The sequence below is a fragment of the Cicer arietinum genome, chromosome 1 (assembly GCF_000331145.2).
Source record: "Cicer arietinum cultivar CDC Frontier isolate Library 1 chromosome 1, Cicar.CDCFrontier_v2.0, whole genome shotgun sequence".
Classification (NCBI taxonomy): domain Eukaryota; kingdom Viridiplantae; phylum Streptophyta; class Magnoliopsida; order Fabales; family Fabaceae; genus Cicer; species Cicer arietinum.
In genome coordinates this window covers 22,735,093-22,748,866 of record NC_021160.2, presented here as the reverse complement: position 1 = coordinate 22,748,866, position 13,774 = coordinate 22,735,093, and positions in this window count along the sequence as shown.

Sequence of the window (13,774 nt, the reverse complement as noted above, 5' to 3'; positions counted from 1 at the left end):
CTATACACCCTGAGTGATCTCCACGCGCCCCGTGAGATCCTCCTACATAGCTCCAGTCAAGCATTCCCATCTACATTCCCATCCGTAGGGTATGAACCGGTAGGATCGTCCTGGCTCTCATCTGAGGGCAAAGCCCAGATTTCCACAATAGTTGTAAAGGGTCACCAACCGAAATTAACAGTTAACACATAACATTTAAGTTTTTAAATGCACAAAATAACCTTTCAACTAAGCATGCACCTTAAAAGGATTTTCCATGTGCTAAAAGTTCATATAATGCTTACCAATTAAAAATAAAGTCAAAATAAGGTTCTCAATCCATCAAGTAATACATAACTAACCAAGACATTGATAAATCAATTGAGCAATCGATTATCTAACTCAAAATAAGAATTTCCACTAAGCAAATCGATTGGAAAATCGATTGCTTGAAGGTGTTTTTGTAAAATCTGTACTCTGGGCTTACATCAATCGATTGAGAAATCGATTGAATGAGTAGATGAGCCCCTGTGTTAAAGCCAATCGATTTCCAAATCGATTTTGTCAAAATGGCTGAGCTCCTCTAATGCGGCCAATCGATTGCCAAATCGATTGTTTCAATATATTTTCAAGATTCAAGAAAACAGGAAACATACCAATCGATTTCCTAAATGGTTTTGAAAAACAGATTACAAAATCGATTGGCAAATCGATTTTGTCAAATTAGCGAAGTCCCTGCAACTCATCAAATCGATTGGGAAATCGATTTCCCTGCTTATTCTTCCAAAAATACATAAACTAATTCAATCACATTCATACACAACTCCAAATCTTAACACTTAGCAATTCCCACACAATCACCACGACAAATTGGGTTTCGAAATAGTTTTACAATCCATCACACTTACACACGATAATCAATACATAACACTTAGCAATTCCAACACATTTACCACGACAACTTGAGTTTCGAAATAGTTTACAATCAGTAACACTTACACGCAAAATCAATACATAACACTTAATCATAACTTGATTCAAACACGACTCGTGTGCCAAGCACCCTAATGCAATGCGTATATGCCAAAATGCATGGACTCGGAATCCCAAACCAAAACCCTCCTCTACTAAAATGCGTAAATCATAAACGTACCACCTATCACGGGTCAGTATCAATTACCAAGGTGCCACCTATCACGGGTCAGCACGATTTACTAAAAAGCGTAAATCGTAAACGTACCACCTATCACGGGGCAGTACTGTTTACCGAGGTGCCACCTATCACGGGTCAGCATGATTTACTAAAAGAAAAGCCGTAAATCGTAAACGTACCGCCTATCACAGGCCATTAACGTAGACATTAAGAGATTCCCCATTCTTAATACTCGTTTAACTTAAACGATTTTCACGACCACATTAAGTTAACGTAGACATTAAGAGATTCCCCATTCTTAATACTCGTTTAACTTAAACGATTTTCACGACAACATTAAGTAAACGTAGACATTAAGAGATTCCCCATTCTTAATACTCATTTAACTTAAACGATTTTCACGACAACATTAAGTAAACGTAGACATTAAGAGATTCCCCATTCTTAATACTCATTTAACTTAAACGATTTTCAAAACAACATTAAGTAAACAAGACATTAAGAGATTCCCCATTCTTAATACTCATTTAACTTAAAATGATTTTCAAAACAAACATTAAGTAAACAAGACATTAAGAGATTCCCCATTCTTATACTCATTTAACTTAAACGATTTTCAAAACAAACATTAAGTAAACAAGACATTAAGAAATTCCACATTCTTAATACTCGTTTAACTTTAATGGTTTTCAAATTACACACAAAACAAACTCAAACATATTATCAAATCCAATGCACGATCCACACCAAAAGACATCAATTCATTTCTCCACAAAATCCAACCATACACATATCCAATTTCATCAGTATTAATTAAGAACACGTCAAGTACGACGAACACAAACCAACACAGTCCACCACTCAAACACAACAAGTTTCATTTACTCAAAATCATACATAAATGAGTTTAAATTCATTTTCCACGAAACATTCATCAATATAATCAAAACCTAACTCTAAGATTTTACCCATAAAGCCTTAGATTCGTTTTCCCCCAAATCAACAATTCAAACCTAACAAATTCCTTTCCACACAACCACAGATAAGTCCCTAAATGCAAACTAGAAGTTTGGAAGGAGCACTTACCTTCACGTTCGATTACGGTATCGCGAGTAAATCCGGTAAAATCTCCGCTCGCAACGTCGCCTCCAAAGTTGGTTCCCTAGCACCGTAGCATGGTAGTGAGAAACTTTCCTTTCTATCTCTTCACGAAACGAAGCTTAGATCTAGATGAAACATGGAGGTTTGTGTTTGACGGTTTTAGAATCCCTAACGCCGTTTTTCTTCGTTTTCGAATCAACGAGGGAGAGTGAAGTTGAGAAATCCTTGTCCTATCACCCACCAAGCCTTGGGTTTCTATTCTTGAAGAAAAGGAAGCAAAGAAAAGAATAACAATGGAGGAAGGAGGAAGATGGGCGTGCGAGACAGGGAGAGAGAAAATGTGTTTCGGTTTTCCTTTGATTTTCCTTTCTTCCTTGTTCCTTCCTTTCTATTTCTTTCTTTTTCCTTTTTCCTTTTTATATCCTTTTCTTTTCTCCCCAAACAAATATATATATATAGATATTTATATATATTTTAATTACTTTTAACAAATATCTCAAAATATCTAAATATTTGTTAAATTACTATTTCACCCATAACGCATTAAATTCTTCGTAAAAGATTCACCGCAGTTAATTTAATTTATTCATCGACGAGTAATTCTAATCGGCATCAAAATATCTTTTTGGTCATATAAACTCCAAAATATTAATAACTTTGGCTAAAAAGCCTCCAAGTTCAATACCAAAATACACTAAAATACATAAAGTATACTTTAAAATTATGGGTCTTACAAACTTGACTCTTCAACATTCTGCAGTAAGGTCATCAGCTTTTGCGTCCGATTTGTCAACAAAAAAATGAGTCGCCACTAATTTTATTTTATTAAAGGAAAAATTAGATAAAACCTAAAATAATGATTTTGAACCAAACGTTTAGATTCAGGAGTCGATTACGAGTAGGGAGAGTACTACATCCCTATAACATCCTTTTAAATGGTTACCCTATAATTAATTGTATATAAACTATTTATTTATTTATTTATTTTTATCCCAAAAAGAATAATAAAAAAAGAAAATAAATTGTTTACATTAATAAGAGAAAGAGAAAAATAATTTTTTTAATTAATTTTATTTGATAAAGGGAAGGTCTTGCTCCGATGTAATTAATTGTATATTAATTTGTGTATCATTTTATGTTAAGGAAAAAGTTTTACTATCTTTTCATTTTTACAAATTGTAAAGGATAAAAAGACAAGATCCAAAAGCATGAAATCGCTTTTTTTTTTTTGTGTAAAAAAAAAGTACCTGAACAAATTACATCCAACAATGGAAAAAACATTGCATGGTCATGAAGGTGTGAGCAGATTCGTGAGTCGGCGGCGCATATGTGGTGGGGACCGGCGACGGTAATAATAAAAGAGTTTAAGAACTATCGTGATGGAAGTAAAACAAAATAAAGAGGAGACGTCACAAATTTGATAAAGAAGTAGATGATCATATAACAATCAACTGGATTCTTATTGGTTCATTTCAAAATTTGACCGTGAAACCAAAGGAAAATCTCTTATTATATCATATGTGCATACTATAAAAAAAACCTCTATAACAGCAACAATATAAAAAAAAAAAGACGAGAAAAAAAAATTAATATTTATCACACTGGAGAAGTTTCTTATTAATCACAATAAAATGCAATGTTATGCACGAGTGTAGACTCTAATTCACAATGTGGTATCATTCTAACTATGAAGTACTTGGTTAATAGGTTTGATACTATGCCACCATCTCGATGGACGGACAATTCAAATTTGTCTTGTCCTCATAGATCCCCTCAACTCAACTGGAGACACATATACACGACATTCGAGGTAAACATGTGTTGTATGGTAGCTCCCAACATTTGGAGTGCTACCTGCTAGTCACATAGGAATTCTCCACCCGAATACCTCCAAGGTCTAACAATCTTACCTTAAGGCTCAACAGTAGACCACCAAGACCAGACTCATTCAATTGTACTTCACCAGAATCACTAGACTTGTCAGACTCTACCTATATGATGAAAAAATAATATTCACTTCAAAAATTATCAATACTTTAATATTGTAATCACAAATTCACACCATCACTATCATTAATCATATTTCATCACATAAACTAATCACAATTTTATAGCATCACTATCATCAATCATACGTCATCACATAGACTTATCACAAATTTATAACATTATTATTAATTATACATCATCATAATCACATAAACCTGTCAAAATAAATTCACCTTTTATTATCACATCACATAAACCCTTTTAATCAAATATACATAAAATTCATTCGACACTCAATATCACAACAATATCAAATATTACACATTTAATAAAACTAAATCAATCAAAACCTTATAAATATTTCTATTCCATATTTTATTATCACAATTTTCATATTTTCACATTAATTAATTTATCCCTCAAAGGGCTACTGTCGTACGTAGCGAGCCCCAGATGAATCGTTGGGAAATACAATTTTCCCGATAATCTCACAATATATTATACTCATGAATTCAAACGCTCTCTCACCTTTTACCTTATTTCGACGCTTTCACACACGAATACGATTCTATGAGAAAACATCATCTGTTCTTTGACTTTTTGTCCTTCAATAGATCTAACTCGATAGTTTATGGATAAATGTCAAAAATAAATTATGAGAAGACACTCTCTAAAAACTAATTTTGAAATTCGATCAAGGAAAATTACCATATATTAGAAAAATCAATTAGTCAATCTCACAATATATTATACTCATGAATTCAAACGCTCTCTCACCTTTTACCTTATTTCGACGCCTTCACACACGAATACGATTCTATGAGAAAACATCCTCTGTTCTTTGACTTTTTGTCCTTCAATAGATCTAACTCGATAGTTTATGGATAAATGTCAAAAATAAATTATGAGAAGACACTCTAAAAACTAATTTTGAAATTCGATCAAGGAAAATTACCATATATTAGAAAAATCAATTAGTGGATAACATATCCACTTTTCACACGGTCGTTTTGGCGTTGGTTTCACTAAAATTAGACTTACAGTGAAGAAGAACGGTGCAAAATAACAAATTCAACAAATAGAGAAGTGAAATATTTTAAAGAGAAATTGAAATGGTTAAAAATCTAGGAAAGTGCATTTAATTGACTAACTAAATGAATGAAATAACATACTAAAATTTGAAGAAAAAAAAGAGATAAAGTTTTCTGAAAAAGTTTTATCCGGTGTCAAATAATAGCCTAATTTGTTGTGTTTTTTGATTTTCTCCTCCTTCCACGTCGCTATCGTAGTATCTCTGCAGCTCTTTTTCAATTTTATTTTATTAACACTTAAATCCTTCACACACATAGGGTCAAACCCATTAGTCTCCTCCTTTATTTTTGTTTTACTATTACAATTTCTATTTTGTTAAAACAAAATTAATAATTATTTAATCTTATTTTTAATAGCGTTCCAAACACCATTTAATTTTCAAAATAATACTAATATTAGAATTAATATATTCTAAATTAGATTAATTAAAATAATTCACCTGTTAATATATATATAAATATATTACTAATAAGTGAAACTATCATATTCAAAATAATCACTATAATTATATATATATATTTATAACACTCACATAAAAATACTACTATAGTTAGATGATAGTCGAAATTATAAAAATAATTAATATATATTCTAAAATAATTTTAGCACCAAATTAATTATTTAAAATCCTATTTAATTAATAAAATAGTTTATTATAAAATTTGGGGTGTGAAAACTTTAACTTTGGTTCTACTAATGAGCATATGTGCAAGGAATTCTCTAAGTTGATGCACAAAAAATTCAAAATTTCCATAATGGGTGAGTTTAATTTCTTCTTTGGTGTGCAAATCAAACTAACTAAAAATGGAATACTCCCCAACCAATCCATGTATTGTAAGTATTGTAAGGAACTCCTTAAACGCTCTAGAATGGAAAATTCCAAATCCATAAATTCTCTTATCGGTACTAGTTATGCACATAACAAAGATAAAAAAAGGTAAGATGTAGAAGTTTCAAAGTGTTGAGATATGATTAGATTTCTTCAACATCATACTTCAAATAGAGTTGATATAATGTGTAGAGCATTTGTATGTATGCTCGTTTTGAAGCTCAAGCTAAGGAGTCTCAACATGTATGTCAAGCCACTACAAGAATAAGTTGAAATAGGTATAAGACCATTCTTAGGGGTTTCTTAGCGCCCACTATGTAGTGGTGTTAAATTTTTTAGGGTCACAACCTTAGCTAAATAGTCAAGTTATTATGCTAGTGCCAAAACCATAGAAAAATATGGGCATTTGGATTTTGCAAGTGTAATAACTCTAGGTGATGCTACATTAAAACTTTGCTAGGGGTATAGCCCTTAAACAAAATAAGGGTTTTCTTCAAAACTTCTTATTACCTAGAACTAAAGCACTTAGTAATGTACTTTTGCATTGACCGAATGTCAAAGTTCTTCTTGATTGACACATCAAATAAATTTCTAAGGGTTATATCCCTCGTTGGTTGGCTCATAAAACTTTTGAACGCTAAAGCCCTCGCTTACGCTCCCTCTTTTCGTTACAACATCTTCCTCCTTCTCTCTTATCTTATTTTTGTTCTTTCTTCTCCAATTTCAACTTCTTCTGTTCTTCTTCCTTTATCTTTTATTTTTTTCTTCCTTCTATTTTCTTCTTTTCTAATTTACGAGCACTATATTCTACATCTATTCTCTACTCTTTTTCATTTTCGAGTTGTTCTTGGTTTTTTTTTTGTTGTGATTTTTATGTTATTATATATTTGTGTTTTTTTTTTGTTTAATATAGTTTGTGAGTAAATAATAGAAATATTTGGATGACGAGGAGAAAACGATAAATCAGACCTGTTCACTACTTGTTAGATTTAAAGTTTTGTCGAATTAAATAATATATTCAAAATGTATATAAATAATATTATGTGTGAAATGTGATATGTATGTTTATGTGTTGAATTGTATGTTATTTTTCATATTGTAAAATGTGTTTGATATGAAAATTAAAATTTTAGATGTTTGATTTTGTTTTTTTATTTAAATTTGTATTAAAAATTGTATATTGTATTTATTGTACATTTTTAAGAATATATAATATTTGGTGATTATTTTTTTCGGTGAAATAATATTTGTTGAATTTATTGAGAATTTTTTTAAAATATAAAATATGTTAGTATATTTATTGTGTATTGGTTAAAAATATGTTAATTTGTACACTTGAAAATATTTAAATTTTTCTTTAATATATGTGCATTTTTTGAATTTATGTTGTATAATTTAAATTTTTATTTGTATTTTAAGAATGATTGTGTTAATTTGTATAATATTAATATATTATAATTTTAGTTCATTAATTAATTATAAAAATAGTTAATATTATTATACTTAATGTATTGTTTTAGTTTAACGGGAGAATCCATTAAAATGGCATTTTTATTTTATAATGACAGTCAAATATCTTGAGATAACCTTTAGTTTATAGCGTCTAATATATATATATATATATATATATATATATATATATATATTATTGAGTAAGTAAATACTTTTTTTGTTATGCTCGTTAATATATATTAAATTTTAAATTACCCAAGATGGAGGAAAAAATTAGAGTAATGATTATTTATTAAATTTAAAATATGCTACATTTTTTTATAAAATTTTGGTTACATACTGTTTTTTTTGTTCTCTTATTATATATATATATATATATATATAACGAGAAAATAATAAATAATTATTAATTGATTATTGATTTTGAAGGGGATAGAAATTAAAAAAATATAAGAAAGTCAATTCGATGATTGTGTTTAATTTATAGAAGTTCTGTAACACGATCAAGGAAATAAAGGCCACCTTCTTTGACATCAAAATGAGTTAAACACATTCTGTAATGGAATGTTAAATTAAAATTACTTCCACTTTGTACAATTAAACCATTGATTAGATTGACTGGGTTGGTCAAACTAACACGAAGCACGTCCATGATGTAATTTGTAAGACTAACAAGATCTTCAAATTTATCGGGCTTTGAGTGGAGAAGATTTGAACAGAATTCAATGATGTGTGACATTCTTACAAATGGTATCAATGTCTACAACTTTAAATGCATCGGTATTTACCAGCACAAGGGACAACAAACGGGCCACTTTCTTTTCTAGCTATCAAGATTCAAGCCTACCCTCATACAATAATTTTTGATTTCATTTCTTATTAACATTATTTATATAGTTATGTATTCAATGAAAACCTGGGCATACAAAATTTTAATTAATACCCATCGGTATATGTCAAAATAGAAAAATAATATCTACAGATTAAAATATTAATATCACAAAAGGAGGACTTTGTGGCGGCCTTTGCTCTCACAAATGGTAACAAAAAATTCAAATTTTGTGGCCGTTTTGGCCGCCACAAAAGTTTGTGATCATCTTATTTGGGGCTGCCTAAGGCCGCCACAAATGTCTCCTTTGTGGCTGCTTCCTCTCCTTTGTGAGGACTTTTGACCCTCTCAAAATCGATGTATTTTTATTGTGAAAATAATTATTATGATTGAATTCATTGAATAGAGAATCACAATTAGTAAATTTAAAATAATTTTTCTAATTAGGAAAATATTTTGTTTATATAGAAAGAAAAAATAAATGCTTCACAAAAAAAAATTTTAGGTGAAAAAGATGGGGTCAAACCCCAAAAGAACAAAAAGAAACAAAAATTAAAAACTCATAGAAAATATAGTCTAACTCCAACAACCAATAAGATAAGGGAGGAAAAATAATGAATAATTTTAAAAATATGATCGGTATGAGAAGAAGAAAGATCGAATTTAGCAAAAATATTTGCTACTTGATTGTCTTCACGGTGAACACGAGATAACTTAAAGTGATCCAACTTCGCAAACATCTCTTTAATACAAGTGACAAGACCATAAAGTAAATATCTATTAGAACAATTTTTCAAAAATAAGAATATCTCTACTTGAGTGTCTCATTTGATATCAATATTTCTAAACCTTTTGGAAAAATCCAACTTCAAACATTTATATATCGTCCAAAATTCTGCTATTGAGATCGTGCACACCCGTCATGCATAAGAGTAGCTAAAGATGAAAGCACCAATGTGAATACGACACACGTCTATTACAAGCTGCTAGTGTACACCATCTCTGTTGGAAGCCAACCAACCATCCTCGAGATGATTTCAATCAAACCAACACTGAGCATTAGTCGATACACCTACAAGATGAGCATGAATTAGTTGAATATTTGCTAAAGACGTCACTTGGAACATGGCTTTGGTCGTGATGCTACTAGCGGTCATAATAACATTAGAGAATATCATATCGTTTCGAGCCTTCCATGTATTGTCCAACACGCCAATAGTAATCTATCAAAAAAAAGTTGTAGTATAGGAGAAAATTAATTGGAGCTTCTTATTTGAAAGTTTGACCATAAAAAAATAAAATTTATATATATATATATATATAAATTTAAGTTGAACTTTGAAGTGACACCTACGAGGATTGTGATTCCTTGCAATGAAGAACTTCTGTGTTTACATAGTTAGACGTCAACGTTTGATTAAGATTAGACAATTTAGATTTAAGCTCGATAATTTAACTTATAAAATTCAAATTAAACTACATTTTTAAGGATCGTTCGATTAAAATTGAATGATCATTGATTTTTTTTAATTGTGTGGAATAATAGATAATATAATTCTAATTTTCTCATATAAATATAAACCTTAGAAAAAAGGTTACAAATATATAGAGTTGGAATAATAGATAATACTCACTCTATCGCAAAATAAGTGTCACATTTTATAAAAATAATGTTCCCAATTTATTATTTTCACACTTTGCATTTATGATAATTGGAATACATTGATACCCCTCCATCAAATTATAAGGTATGGACCTAAAAAGGCCCAACCGAAAGATATCATGGTCAAGGTACCAAAGAGGTCTAATGCAAAGTGGAGAAAACATATCCAATACCAACGTCTAATTCAATAAAATCCCCACATGATAACCTCAATTTTAATTACCAATGTCATCCCTAGCGAACCAACAATACAGAGATGTAGAACCTAGAAACAACACTAACCTACTATCAACACTCTGCATATCACGAATCACTATTAGACCAATTAGTGTTCATCGTCTATCTTAGTGTAAAGTTACATCTCTAGTAATAGTAATTCCATCATGATCACCTCAACAAAAATAGCAACAAAATGGTGTTTAGTTAATAAGGGGTTTGTCCCCTAAGTATCACACATTACTCATCGCTCCATATATTAGGTATTTGCTTGTGCACTACCTTACTTTGGCATCAGAGTGTCTTTACAAGTACACCCACCCATTTGGAGATTGTAGCATATAAGAAGCAGAAGATCAGATCAAGACATCATCGTATCTAGTCTAGAATCAACATCACCACCACTGGTGATCAACCTCTTGAGTTCATACAAAAAAATTGGTATCCACCATGGGGCCTTCGCAAATCTTTCCTTATTAATGTGAAATTCATAAATAATCAAGTGTGATTTGTGGTGTAAGATCATAAGGAAATATTATACTAAAATACTGTCACAAGAATAATATTATTGAAATATTTTTTGGAATGTTTAGAAACCTTGAAATTAAAATATTGAGTGTCCTTATGATTTTGATATATGATTAAAGAAGATTATGGTGACAGTAATAGTCCTAATATAAAAATCTCTTGATAATTAAAAGTTTATTATAATTGTGAATATTTTCTAATTGATTTAAATATATTTTTTGTCCATGCAAATATGGTGCGTTTTGATTTTAGTCATTGTAATGTTTTTTTGTTTGATTTATACCATTGCAAATTCTAACAAGTTTTAAAAATGTCATTTATGAATTTGTTTTAGTAAAAAAATGGTGATGTGATTAATTTTGGATGAAGTGGTACATGGTGACCGTGTAATTGTTGTTGATCAGACAATCTTTAATAATTATAATTAAAATTTATTTTACTAACTCATTTAATCATTTAATTAAAATTTTAAAACTAATTAATTAATTAATAAATCAATTAAATAATAAAAACTCAATAATCTTCATCTTCAACCCCAAATTTATTAATAAAAACTCAACAACCTTCATCTTCAATCCTAATTTCTTCATCTTCAAATCACAAATTATCATATATAATCCAAACCCTAAAGCTTGTTGGGGACATACCAGGTAGCCATTTCTAGTTGGCCACCATCCAGATCCACCTAGCTTAGTTCAACCGTTCAGCTCCGTCTATCTCAACTCCACCATTCAGGTCATGTTAAGCTCCACCTTGATCAACTGCATCAAGTTCACCCTAATTTCAACTATAGTCAATTCGACACTAAGTTATTGTCCAAGTGAAAGTTGTGGTCCTTTTGACAAGTGCTCCATGCCATATGTCTTGCACGAATGAGAGAAGTGAGCTACATGTGCTCCATGCACCCTGTACAAACAAGCTGCATAGAGAATGAGCAACCAACTCCACGCATTGTGGTACTCGTACGAATGACTAGTGTTGATCTTAGATATGGCTTAATTGTCCAAAGAAAGGAAAGGATATAAAAAGACACACTAAATAAGAAGAAGGAGAAGATTCATTATATCTAAAACAATGCGTATTTACCTTATCTACTTTAGTAGTAGTCTTGGAGCGCCTTCGAGGTAGTTAAATAGGATAACTCACATTTGTATCTTATGTTTACATATGTTAACATCTTATTTGATTTTTATTTTACATTTTCCCTTATTCTCCTTATCAATCGACTTTGTTGCGTCAAACACATTTTGGTGAAAACTTTCATATTAATTAGAATATTCATCTTACTTTTTAAAAGGGCTTAATTTGTTCCATTCAAGGTCACCATACGAGTTGTATTGACATCCATAATTCCCCACCAAAATTATCACAAGAGAACTTAAGCTTTGATGCCAGTTCTTGGGACCATAATGCACAGTAGAATATTTGAAACTTATTAAATTAATTCTTTCTTGTGGAACTTAAATTCAAACATTACCATCACAAAGCCAACACCAATATTGATAGCAATAAAATGAGATATAACTATAAATCAGACACCTCAAATTTTAACGTGGAAAACCCCTTAAAATGAAGGTAAAAATCACAAGTTGTTAAGACCAAAGAAATAACTTAACAATATAAGTTAATGAGTATAATTCAAGTCTTCTTTGTAGAGTTGTTTGTGGTGCAGTTGAGTCGGTTATGAGGTACAAATTCATTCGAACAAAAATTTAAAATACTCGCAATTTAGTTCAATTTGGAGGACATTTTAAAAAAGTTTGATATGATATGAATTAAAGCAGTTTAAATTGAATCGATATTCAATTACTCAAATTAAAATTATAAAATATTGACTGAATATTATTAACATAAAGTCACCTTGTAGTACCAAGTTCGAAATAAAATATAACATTTAATATCCTAATAATTAACATTACAAAATAGTAATGGATTATGTTTGAAATGTATATGCAATAGTAGAAAAATAGATTCAATTAGATAAATAAGTATTATTAATTAAAATTAATACTAGCAAATAATATATTAATGCAATATCTAATATTAATAAAATAAATAAATATTTAAATCGATACATATGCAATTTGGTTCAGTTTTAAAAATTGAATTAGATATGCGATCTGATCCATGCAGTTTTCAGAAAACAAGGTCTGTAACACCCCGATTTTCAAAGTGAGAGTATATTTTTTTTTTCAAAAGAAATTAAAATAGAACAGAGAAATAAATAAGGAAATACCTTTGGATAAATAATTGACTCATTATAATTTACAAGCAGCGGAAAAAGTTTCTCAAAATATGAATCCAAAGTATTTACACAAAAACAAATAATACATGGAACCCATTCAAATAAGATGTCATACTGACAATATTAGTAAAGGTACAGTTTTCCAGTTCAGAATACGTAATCCAAAAAAAAACATATGTTCCCTCTATGTCATCCTAATCTGATCATTCTTCAAAAAAAACTATAGCTATACACCCTAAGTGATCTCCACGCGCCCCGTGAGATCCTCCTAACATAGCTCCAGTCAAGCATTCCCATCCGTAGGGTACGGACCGGTACGATCGTCCTGGCTCTCATCTGAGGGCAAAGCCCAGATTTCCACAATAGTTGTAAAGGGTCACCAACCGAAATTAACAGTTAACACATAACATTTAAGTTTTTAAATGCACAAAATAACCTTTCAACTAAGCATGCACCTTAAAAGGATTTTCCATATGCTAAAAGTTCATGTAACACTTGCCAAATAAAAATGAAATCAAAATAAGGTTCTCAATCCCTCAAGTAATACATAACTAACCAAGACATTGATAAATCAATTGAGCAATCTGTTATCTAACTCAAAATAAGAATTTCTACTAAGCCAATCGATTTCCAAATCGATTTCCTGAAGGTTTTTAGTGAAATTTGAATTCTGGGCTTAATTCAATCGATTGGGCAAT